This window comes from Lacerta agilis, chromosome 1 (assembly GCF_009819535.1).
Source record: "Lacerta agilis isolate rLacAgi1 chromosome 1, rLacAgi1.pri, whole genome shotgun sequence".
Classification (NCBI taxonomy): domain Eukaryota; kingdom Metazoa; phylum Chordata; class Lepidosauria; order Squamata; family Lacertidae; genus Lacerta; species Lacerta agilis.
Window position 1 is genome coordinate 88,037,787 of NC_046312.1, and position 12,985 is coordinate 88,050,771.

Consider the following 12,985-nt stretch of genomic DNA (forward strand, 5'->3'; position numbering starts at 1 on the left):
CCATTTGCACATTATGCAGAAGACAGCCCTGGGTCATTTGACTCTTTAATTGGTTCTCTTTTCCCCTCCTATAAAAACCAAGCAAGAAGAAGAAGAAGAGTTTGGATTTGATATCCTGCTTTTCACTACCCGAAGGAGTCTCAAAGCGGCTAACATTCTCCTATCCCTTCCTCCCCCACAACAAACACTCTGTGAGGTGAGTGGGGCTGAGAGACTTCAGAGAAGTGTGACTAGCCCAAGGTCACCCAGCAGCTGCATGTGGAGGAGTGGAGACGCGAACCCTGTTCCCCAGATAATGAGTCTAACGCTCTTAACCACTACACCACACTGGCTCGCGACACTCTCTTTTAAAGTTTAAAGAATAAATAACTTTTCCTTAGTGTACGTGCAGTTCCTGCTTAAATATACTATGCAGGTAGGTGATGAGTATTCTGTAAACCACCCTGAGACCTGCGGGTATAGGGCGGAATATAAAACCAACCAATCAATCAATCCCAGGCTTCTAAAAACCAGTAAAAAGAGATAGGGGGAAAGATCTGCTATAAAAATCCTACTCCTACATATGGTTCTCCATTTTTAACCCCATATGGTTAAAAATCCTACTCTCCACAACTTGAGCAGTCTCTTCCCACACATGAAATTTTACTTTTCAGTGTGAAGTTTGGGGCCCACTAAAATGACGATTGCCTATTCATTATCGTGACAAGAGTCCTCTTACTACAGGAGCAGACCACCCAAGAGGCAAGGTGAGGCAACTGCCTCAGGCAGCAGAATTCACCAGGACAGCAGATTCCAGTGTTGATCTTTCTGCCCTGCCCCCTTGTTCCTGATGTAGATCTTCCCTGATGGGGAGGGGAGAGGTGGCGCCATTTTTTTTATACACCCCAAGTGCCAAAAGGTCTTGGAGCAGCTCCATCTTCCTGTGATATAGAATTGTCCCAGTGGCACTTTTTCATCCCACAATCAAAGTGATGTGCAATTAAATGCTCCACACAAAAGGTCAGTGTGCTTGGTCAACCAATTTGTACAATCTCATGCCACCTTTATTTTTTTGGGGGGGCTAGGTGAGAAAGAACTGCACAAACTGGGTAGCTGTGTATACAAAGCAGGCTTCCACATCATGTTACTTTAAGTGTTTGGCAGCAGGAAAGGGCACTCACATCTTATTTCTACTACGCAGAGTTTACTGCTCAACATTTGAACTAAGACTTGGATTGTGTATGCACTATACGCATAGCTTCCCCCAAAGAATCTAAGAATCTTCAACAAACTACAGTTCCCAAGATTCCCAGGGGAAGTCCTGCTCTTTAAATGCATGATACGTTTGCAGACTTTGTGTCAGACTCAATAAGGGTTTGCCACATGCCCAATTTCTACCTTGCTGAGATCCTTCAGTGCCCCAGGCCACATTCCCATGAAGAATTATCTCAATTTAACAAACTTTTGAGGCATTTAAACTCCTCTACTATTTGAGCAGGAAAAAAAGGGTTTTAAGAAACAAGATTCTTGTTTAAAGAGAATTGTGTGCTCCTGAACTGTTTTATTAATATGAATGTTTCCAGTTGCTCGAAAGTCCGTTGCTGCTGTTCACAAATCCTCTTTCTACTATAGGAAGAGTGACTTCTCCTCTGGAAAGGAGAGGAGAATCCTGGGATATCCTCTCATAACTTCATTGAACTTGGTCCTCCTTGTAAGCAAGAACGGTACTTTTGTACATCAAGTGTATGTTTGGGCAGATCACAGTGTGCAAAATAGATTCCCTTCTCAGTGATGTGGCCTCTCCAGCAGGCATGAGCTGCAGAGCTAACTAATGTTTGCTGCCTGTGTGTGGGATTTGTCATTTTCCATGGTTATTCTGGTCTATATTCAGTGCTTTGGAACTTTCCTGCACAATAAATGGCTGATTCAGCATGCCCAATGGGTGGTGAGGTGAGTCATACTAATGCAATTTAAGTCAATGTCCCCAGCTGTAGGAGATGCAGTGTACTTTGGCCATGGCAAGAAAACAACAGTCATTGCTGAGGTAACCGGAGCAAGAGGAAGCAGAACTCAGAGCTCCACCAGATAACCTGTTTATTGAGCATTCATTCTAATTTGCTTGCACAAAGTTGACATGGTGGTTAGAATATGGTCTGTCTTTATTGGGCATATGTTTTGAGTTGTTTACAGTGTGGTTATATGACAATGGACATTCGCTGCATCCACTCTGATTCGCTTGTGAGGTGTTCACACGTCTTCCCAGTAATATTTGTTTATCTCACACTTTTCAGACCATGACACCGACACTTCCCAAAATGCAAAAAGTCTGTTGTTTTTAAATTAAAGTTAATTTGTTCCTCTAGAGCTGCTTTTCTCAACCTTGGGTTCCTAGATATTGTTGGACTACAACTCCCATCGTGGCCAGTGGTCAGGGATTATGGAAACTGTAGTTCAAGAACATCTGGGGACCCAAGGATGGGAATGGCAGAGAGAGAGAGAGAGAGAGAGAGAGAGAGAGAGAGAGAGAGAGAGAGAGAGAGCAGAGGCAGCCTCAGGCATCCCTTCAGCATGCCTATACAGAGCTCCCCTCCCTCTGGCTACCAGCTGCCCCTGTTGAGGCCATCAGAGGAAGAGGAAGCAGCACTCAGGCATGGCCAGTGCTCAGGTTTTATGGATGGTACTAAGTTGGAGAAAGCTGCTCTAGAAACATAGCTGGGATTTGGGGTGCCCATTGATCAAGCTGCATCAACAGCAGTAACCAAGCATGGTGCTGTTTATGCTTTCTCCTCACCCACCCACCCATGCGTGTTGAGGTTAGGCAAGGTTTGCATTAAAGGTAAAGGTAAAGGGACCACTGACCATTAGGTCCAGTCGTGGACAACTCTGGGGTTGCGGTGCTCATCTCACTTTACTGGCCTGGGAGCCGGCGTACAGCTTCTGGGTCATGTGGCCAGCATGACTAAGCAGCTTCTGGCAAACCAGAGCAGCACATGGAAACATTTGCATGCACAGCTAATGCTGAAGCCACTTTCCATTAAAGCCCCACTTTGAATGGCTAGAAAAGCCTTGGTAAATGGCTCCCCAAAACGGCACACCAGCTCATTTGACTCTGAACAGTTGAGGATGGGGCAGGCAGGGGGGGCTCTTGTTTTCAGTGCAGTGGAGCAAATTGCATCTCTGTTTTGTATTCTTAAGCATGTTCACATACTCAGCAGCTTTTTATTGGAGACTTTCTCCTATAACCACCCGGCTTTCTGGGAAAGAGGAAGTCAACACACGGTCCAAAGGTTTCAGCAACAAAAGCACGGCACTTTGGGGCAATCACGTGCACTAATGGACTTCCCTGATATTTAAAATTACTTCCAAATTACTGCCTCCAACAAATGTTGAATGACCTCTCTCCTAATTTTATAGCAGATGGAACAATGTGGAGAATGTTTGTGATAAGATCCACTCCCTGATTCTCAAACACTAACCTTTCGTTATCTCTGCTAGTTTCCTTTAAAAACAAACAACAACCCCCCCACACACACCCAGGGTGCATGATGTCATATCCTGAGCCCTCCCCATTCCCTGCCTGTCTTTGAAACTCTTACAGAAAGCCTAGCCATACTAAACAAGTGAACTGCTCTGTTCTGAACATAAGACAATTTATGTGTGGCTTTTGCCTGTTTCATTCAGTTCTGAAGAATTTGATTCAAGGAATCTGAATTCACCACAGTTCAAAGGAAGGAAGAATCCCAAGCACGGTGAGTACAGCCAACGTAGTTTGCTTTGAGTCATAAGGAGGGAGTTTAGAAATTCAAATGTGTGTTGCAAACATGGAATATTGTCTCTATTGCAAACTCAAGAAGGTTGTTCAGTATGCTGAAAAACACATGTATAGTTCTAAATCTTGGCTCCCTTAAGATGTGCTCAGTGTTCTATCTCTGTTTCTCACTGTCTCTGTCTCTCTGGGTTTGTATGTTTCGTGTTGTTGTTGTTGTTGTTTGCAGGGGGATCCTCATTGAAAATATGTAGCAAAGTAGACTAGAAGTCAGAAATTTTCACTCAGAAAAGCTCTATCACATACTTGGGGGGGATGAACACAGCCTTCTTAAGTTTTAAGATTGTGCAGTATGGATTTGACACAAGTTCAAAAAATCCTCACAAATATCTACAATGTAATTCAGCTTCAGCACCTAGATTTTGAGACCAACAATAACAGCACTCTAAAGAGCCTGTTACACATTTGGTTGCAAGTATTTTAAAAATTAGTTGGTTCAGTAAAATGGCACATTTTTCATTTTGTAGGATCAATGAAACCAATAATGCCCAGGACCCAACATTCCCATCTGTGTACTAGACTTTCTTTCATTAGTGCAGTAAACACAGTGGGTTTTATCTAATCTAATTGTGATTGCATCCAAAAGAAATCAGCCTGAAATGTTAATCATGGCTTAGATTCCATTAATTCCAAAAGGAACGTACAATGCAATCCTAGGCATATTAAATCAGAAGGAAATTCCACTATGTTAAATAGGACTTACTCCCATGTAAGCATTGAGGTCTTAGTGCAACTAACTATGGCTGCAATCCTATACCCATTTACTCTCAGGAGTAAGCCCCATGGAACACAATGCGAGTTATGTCTGAAGAGATATGTACAGGATTGCATGATTACTCTGGATCTCTCTCTATGTATGTATTGGTTCAAAGCTTCAGTTCTGTGCACACTTATATGGGAGTAAATTCCATTGAATATTGTGGAATTTCCAAGTAACCATGGACAGGATTGTTCTACTTAGGAGTAAGGATGGAGGATAAATTTTGTTCAGTTCATGTTTAAAGCTGAATGTATCAAATCTGCACTTTTTGAAACAATATGTCAACCAAAACACAGCTGTGCTCCTAAAAATTGCACTTATCTGAATTTTGCAATGCAGTTCTCTATCCAGTGTTTGCAAAATTGCATCTATTAAGAGAAATTGTGTATAAAAATGAAGGCATTGGTGAAAATAGCATACCAAAAATGTATTATGATTGGGGAAATTGCTTGCAAAAATGTATACATTGGTCAATAAAATGTAAATAAAATGTTTTTATTAGGAGAAAATTAAATTGCAAATTGCTGCAAAATACAGAGAGCTGAATTTAGACTGCCTGCTTGCTCAACAGGAATCTGCTTACATAACAGGATTTCTGGTTTATTCCCACACACACACACCTGCTCCCCATGCCCACCCAAACCTGGAGGGTCCCCCAAACCTCTGGAGCAGATTTTGAATGGACACACAGGGGTGTAAGGGAAGGAGATGCTCCATTCTATGAGCAGAAACCCTCTCATGCTACATTGGATTTCACCTACTGAAATGAATGGGATGTACATTCCAATGATGGTGCTAAATATTTTTCCAGTTTCATTGTACAGCTCCAGCCAAAGGAACTGTGTCAGATGATTTAGTGTGCTGTCTGGTTCTCAGAATCATTAGTGGAGTTTCCTATCAGCAGTTGTGTCAACACACTGCTCTTCCTGCTGATTCAGGAACAAACCGTTTCATGCTAAGTGATGAGGATTTCAATGAGAACAGGACTCGGTACTAAAGTGCTGTGATGGGTACCTCTTCTCGCATAACATCTTTTGTGGAACTGATAAGCCAACTAAGTGAAACAAAACTCGTTATTCAAAATGGTTTTTCTGTCAGTCTCAACTCATCTTTAAAGCGCAGAGCCTGAGCAAATGCCTCAGTTGTGAATTGCTGACATGCCTTGGCACAAGGACAAAAAAGTTCTGGTTTGGGGAGCTGTGTGGAGTGAGGGTGGGTATTATACTCTAATCTAAGAATAACAAGGTAGCTGCCAGGTTGTATGTGTGGCACATTCTAAGTAAATAATTCAACAGACTTAAGTGGGGGTGCTGCTGTCAGGGCAGGACTTTGGGGCAGAAGGCCATGACCCTAACCCAGCCAGGAGGAGCAGAATGGTCCCCAAATGCTGCAGGACTGGCTTGCCATAGAAATGTAGATTTGGAAGGTTCTCAAGGGTCATCTAGTCCAACCTCCTGTAATGCAGGAATCACAGCTAAAGGATACCCAAAAGATGGCCATCCAACCTTTGTTTAAAAACCTCAAATGAAGGAGAGTCTACCACCTCCCAAGGTGGTTCATTCCACTATAAAATAGCTCTTAACCACCAGGATGTTCTTCCCAAGGTTTAGTCAGAATCTCTGTTCTTGTAACTTCAATCCATTGGTTTGGGTCCTACCGTGTGGAACAGCAGAAAATAGGGTTCCTCCATCTTCCATGTGCCAGCCATGCAGATAGTTGAAGATGGCTATCATATCAACTTTCTGTCATCCCTTATCCAGGCTCAACATACCCGTTTCCCTCAACCGTTCTTCACAAGTCCTGGTTTCCAGATCCTTTGTCATCCTTTGCACATCCTTTGTCAATATCCTTCTCAAATTGTGGTGCCCAGAACTGGACTCAGTATTCCAGGTTGGGGTTTCACCAAGGCGGAAAGGAAAATGCAGAAAGTAATGCAGAAAGAAACAACCACCACTGTTATGTCCATAGTGTGAAATTACCCAACTGCACCCCTGTGGGGATAGGCTAGTGTGACTGAATGCTGCCCCACAGGAAAAGGAACACAAAGAAAATTGCAAACTAGTACACTGGGGAGAATGCTAGATTGGATACTTTTGTTTGGTGTGTCGTTTTTCTGTGTGGAAGGGTTTGTGGGAGGGGTATAGTGAACCCTTTGATCACGTCATGCTGCACCTGTATTTATAATGTTTACCTCCCCAGTGAGAACAAGGAACTATTTTTAGGGTAGCAAATAGATTGTTGTGCTTGGACTAGGTAGCCTACTGCAAATAAAGGCATTTCTGGTACTGTGCATAAAAAGTCAAATATAAGGGAAGGGTGGAGAGAATTTGCTTTTCTGACAGCACGGTAAGCAATTTTGCTTTCTTCTTGTCACCCTTGGAAAGAACTTGCCTTTCCTGGAAAGAAATCATCAATCTGTTTTACTCATCTAGGGTCTTACTTTTAAAAACAACAACACACAAAACAAAAAAAGCACACTTACGTTGCAGAAACAAGCACTCTTTTCTGTTTTTAAAGAACTTTCTCCACTCACAGCCTATGAAATATTAAATATGTTGTATGAGTTATAAGTGGGGTAGCAAGCACTCCATAAGGAGAAACTTACCTTGCTGCTGAGCCCCCAGATCTTGCAAAGGAGAGCAGTCTCCTGTCCTTTAAAGAGTTGTGTGTGGATTTTGGTAGTAGGTGAAAATGCTACACTTCCTGACATCCCTCCCACCCATGAGACCTCTGTCTTTGAATAATACCGTGATTATGATTTAATAGATAGAAGATAGGGTGCAGCAGAAGGGGAGAGACAATAACTCCATGGAAAAAGGGGTGGGAAGTCAATAAAAATAAGAGAAAAGATCCCGAGGTGGGGTGGGGAGAGAACTCTGTGTTTGAGTGTGATTGCTCTTTAGATCCAAGGGTGTAGGTGCAAATGTCACTTAATGCAGATTAGCTACTCTTTAACACAATTTGAGAACCCTTATGTTCATGCAGATGGGATTTCTCCAGAGCAGAGCACCCACATGAGTTTCTTTTCTCCACTCTACAAAATCAGGAGGGAAGACACCTTTTCATCAGCTGGAATGTGCCCATTTTCCCATGCTTCCTTGACACTGTAATGTTTCATACACAGAATTAATTTGCATTGCTAGGACTAAAGTCATCTGTACAGTTTGGAGCATTTATGCCTTAAAATGGTAATATAACTAGCTGATTCTTTGATACCAGATGTATCTCTGTCGTTCCCTAAATAAGCCAGCCCTTCTTAGGATACTGCATGCTGATTCATGGATTTAACACTGCTCTTATGTTGATCTGAGACAGACTTCTTTCCTCAGTAGACACCCAGTTTTGCCCACAAACAGAAGAGGAAAATTCCAGCTTTTCTGTTATATAATATATGCTCTTTAAAATATTTACACAAACAGCCACAGTGGAGTCTTCCAGGGAATAGCAGGCCTAAAACTGTAGCTACCTACCTATCTAAGTACAAATACTCTGTTAGGAACAAAGAATGTAATCATTCATTCTGCAGACACCATTCCAGTAGAGCTAAGCAGGGAATGGTTAATAAACCCAGGGAGAGTACATTTCCTGTTGCTCAGTGGCAATTGCTGAGGAAGCTTGCTTAATCCATCAACAGAGCTGAGTTAACTCTTGATGGAAGGGAAATGATTGTAATTTCCTTTAAGGTATGTCTAAAAGAAGAGAAAAATAAATCCCAAACTGTATCAAGGCCTTCTTTGCACATAATAATTCCAGAATGGTCACCCAGATTGTCCATTCTGATACAACTTTGTTTATCTTGGGATTTTGATTTTCTTACCTGCTGCATGAACACGGAATTCTCGGTTTTGCAGTTACGCCTCCTTGCTGATCAACTCTGGTTTCTCATGTGTCATGGTAGCAGAATGCTAAGAGCCGCATTGCAATATAGCATTCTCTGCTCACACCTTAATAAACTGACCACGTGTAATGTTCTGATATCATCATAATGCATTTTTTCCTCATCTTGAATAGATGCCGTTTGGGGCATATACTATAGTATATGTGAGGATTCCACCCAGCTGTTAAAAGTTCGGCTGGGAATCATTAATGCACTCTTCCCATCTGGTGTACGTGAAATGCAGACCTGTATCTGCTGAGTAACAGGCAGAAATTCAGCAGGTACAGGTCTGCATTTCTATGTACACAGAGCTTCTGTGAAGTGAAAAGGGTGGTGTGTCTAGAAACCAGCTGCTTAAAACAGCAATCCTAGCAAGTTTCTAGTGCAACTTTCAATAGGGGGTGGAGGTTATGAAATGTATGTCATGGGTTAATTTCTAAATAAAGAGCGTGTGTGTGTGTGTGTGTGTGTGTGTGTGTGTGTATGTAGAGAGAGAGATTATTTGGATGTCTGAGCAACTCGTGGTTCATTGTGATACACACAAGCTGCAGCGGGCCTTGGGTTTACAAGCTTCCTGTTTCAGGACAGCCACAAGGGAATCATGGACATTTGCTTTAATTTTTTTATTAATTGTGGTGTATTATTTTATCTGAACCCAACTAATCAGTTTAACTTAATTGTGGTTTGTTTGAAACAAGGCATCCTCAAGCCACGGGTTGTGAATCTGGTTTCTTTCAATAAACCATAGTTAAGATTAAACACTAAACTGCAATTCATGAAAAGCAGAAGTGATTTCTCCTTGAGGTTGTTCCAGAGGAGGAGGGAGGAAATATACGCGCCCAAAGCTCACTGCAGTTCCTTCCCATCACGATAAACTATTATTTGTAGCAATGTCTGAACTGATTGCTCTGTAGCAAGGGAATCACGCCTTCAGAAGCTCCCTTCTTTATTAGAACTTCTCATCTTGCCAACCAAAGTCCTGGAATTCAGAATAGTTTCCAGGGGTGAATATTGTAAATGCAGCCTCAAATCAAGTCCAGTAATACACTTTTCGAGCTTCATTCCAAAAGAAGCCCTGTCACCCAGAATCATTTTGGAGAACGGGAAAAGGCAGCTGGGGTGGAGGGACAGATGTCTTACCCAGTTATATTTTTTCTAAAATTTATCAGGTCAGACAATGAGCCCCCCATTTCCATTTTTGCTGCAGATGCTTTACATGGGTGTGCAGCGGACTTGAACATATCTGCATAAGAGATAGCTGGACTTCCTGCCAACTTCCGTATCAGTTTGATAACAATAGTTTTGGAAGAAGCATGTCAGGGTCAGTAAGAGAAATTTGGCCTCAGGAAAGGTGTAAACAAAAACAAAAAAAGTGGTTCCTCTCTTTCTGTTTCCTGTTTCCTTGACAGGCTGCACTTCCTTTTGTTTAATTACCACATCATGGAGAGGAAGGTACTCCAGAAGGTCATAACCACAGCCCGAAAGATTATTGGTCACCCTCTCCCATCTTTGGAAGAACTATATAGTTTCCACTGCCAGGGGCATAGCAAGGGGGGGTGGGGGTGGGCCGCCCCAGGTTCCATAATGGAGGGGGTGACAAATTATCAAGGAACAATTTTTTTGGAATTTTTTTTTTAAATGCCTGCTCCGAAGGTCTTATCTTACAATACTAGGGATTATATAGCTATACATGAAATTTCATGCATATCAGTTCAGACCCTGCTCCACCAAAATAGCTGTTTACTTGGCTGTTTTCCTATGTCGTGAAGGCTGAAATTTCAGTTCAGTGGAGCACTTACTGTTCCCAACCCTAACCCTGTGGAAAGCCATCTAATTAGACTTTAATTTGATTTTGAGATCTTTTTAGGAGGTAATTTAATTATTGTTTGATTTTATACCAATGTTACGTATCTGATGTTAACCATCCTGAGCCCGACATCGGCCGGGAAGGGTGGGATATAAATAAAAGTTTATTATTATTACTTGTTATTATTCCTTTGTAAGAAAATATGAAATAACGCAAAACCATTTTTGCGTGGAGGGGATCAATGGGGGGGGTGTTGACAAGAAATTTTCCGCAACAGGTACCACCTGAACTTCCCACGCCTCTGGAGGGGGGGTGACAAAAATTTTTTTTTTGCCCCCGGGTACCAATTTACCTTGCTACGCCCCTGCCCACTGCCTTAAAAAAGTAAACAATATTTTACAGGATCCATCTCATCTGGGATACAGTCTTTTTGCACCACTGCCTTCGGGCAAGAGATATAGAACAATTAAAGCAAGAACAAATAGATTAAAAAATAGTTTCTACCCCAGAGCTATAACCATCTTAAATGCTGCAACCAGATAATATGACCTTGGAGAGTTGTGATGGGTGTGTATGTATGTGCATGTGTGGCTGAAAATGTGTGTTTTGTTTTTTGTCTTGTTTTTGTGGGATGGCATTCAATTTCGTTGCACTTATACAACATTGTACTTGTACAATGACAATAAAGAAATCTTATCTTATCATGCAGATATGTGCATACACTAGAGCAACACCTAAATCAAAAGTGGACAACCCTTTTTCAATTGAAGGCCTCATACCCCACAAGGCTATCTGTGGGGTGGGGGAGGGTCACATGCTGGTGGTAGGCATCCCTGATTTTGACTTTCAAGCGTCTCTTCAAAACTTTTTTGTGCTGACAGGCCTTCCCAGCTGTTTAATTTTTGATTAGCCAGTGACTTTAATGGTTATCTGCATTTTAATTTTTTTATGATGTTTTATAATGTACAATGCTTTGATATTTTATGATATGGTGGTGCAGAAATACTTCTATAGATAAGTGACGGACAGGGCTAAAGCCCAAATGGGATAGGTTTGCTGCTTTTTCTTTCTCTCTCTGCCACCTCTTTCTGTCTGTCTGTCCCCACTCCCTCTCAATTATTCCCTTCCCTCTCCCCATCTCTTCCCAGTAGGCTGACAAGGGAGAGACAAATTGCTCTTGCTGTGGGCTTGAACTGATCACTTGCAGAGAACTTCTGAAACTGGGTCGAGGGCACAGGTTGCATGCCGCTGACTTGTATGATCAACATCTGGGGCAGCACTGGCTTGTGTGTAGGAAGCCTGGACAATGGAAGCAGCAGGGTATCAGAAGATAAAAATTTGGGTCACCCTTGGAGATCTGAGACTCAGGAAAAGGAAAGCAGCTCATGTATTGCTTCTCCTGCCAGAAATTACCCCTGTAGCACCATCTTTCAGTAGGTTAGGAAATTGTGACTTGCATGCAAGGACACAAGAAGGGATTCCCCCCCCCATTCCGCCCTGTATTCACCACACACAGCATTATTTGTGCTCTGCTACAGTTCACTTTCTGCCGAAAACTAAGTTACTCATCTCACTTTCCACTGCAGCAAAATTATGTAAGTAATCATGTAAATTATGTAGTCAGTATGTTAAAAAGGTAAAGGTACCCCTGACTGTTAAGTCCAGTTGCGGACAACTCTGGGGTTGTGGTGCTCATCTTGCTTTACTGGCCAAGGGAGCCGGCGTACAGCTTCTGGATCATGTGGCCAGTATGACTAAACCACTTCTGGCGAACCAGAGCAGCGCACAGAAACTCCGTTTACCTTCCCGTCGGAGCGGTACCTATTTATCTACTTGCACTTGACGTGCTTTCAAACTGCTAGGTGGGCAGGAGCTGGGACCGAACAACGGGAGCTCACCCCATTGCAGGGATTCGATATCCCACCCCAAAACTACACACACAATGAAAATGGGGTGTGTGATGTAATCAATTTCTTATCAAATGAGGAAAATGACACTGAATACAGATTGTATTTGGTGGACTGAATTTACAAGGAATAATTACTTTTGCACTGAAAAAATAAAAAGGTAATGTCAAGCTGAACAGTCTTAAGACATATCACACAATGCACAATGCACAACATTTCCTTTAATATTAAAGTGAAAGTATGTATGAGATAGAAAGACTTAGATATGTTGTGGCATGAACTGGGTTGTGCCCACAGCTCCATCTGCGCACAGCCAATTGCCCATGCAGTTTGTAAAGGCTGTATCATAGCTGTCAACTTTTTCCCCTTCTTAAGGGAAATTCCTTTATTCTGAATAGGATTCCTCGCAAGAAAAGGGAAAAGTTGACAGCTATGGGCTGTATGAGCTGCATGAACATGTCTGATCTCCACACAAATCCAATGCAGACCATGCCCTTATCATTTTCCATTGCGCATAAAGATCCTTTGGGCCCAACTACCTTTAACATCCACAATCCAATTAATTAAGTATCCATTGGCAGGTAAGGCTGGAATGAAAGCATCTCTCTAGCATGCATATGAAAACAGCAAAGACTCCAACCTATAATCTATAAGTGGGTGTGATGCCTTTCTCTATGATTAGAACGTGGGCTGGATATGAGGATCTGATTAAATTTCATGAATTTAATTTGAGAATGGGTAATTTGGGCCCCTATTGGCTGCTGTAGACTAATTGGATGACTGAAATATAGCCTAATAAACTAAGAGCAACAACAGCGGGGCTGGTTTT

General features: G+C 42.2%; 1 protein-coding gene across 1 annotated transcript in view; it reads left to right on the forward strand.

The window, feature by feature from the left end:
- Positions 1-3,577: 3,577 nt before the first annotated feature.
- The window catches only part of RALB (RAS like proto-oncogene B), a 32,574-nt gene continuing 23,166 nt past the window's right edge, over positions 3,578-12,985 (forward strand). Inside the window, exon 1 of the mRNA XM_033162120.1 lies at positions 3,578-3,728. The gene's annotated coding sequence lies outside the window, so the exon portion shown is untranslated. The remainder of the gene's footprint in view (positions 3,729-12,985) is intronic.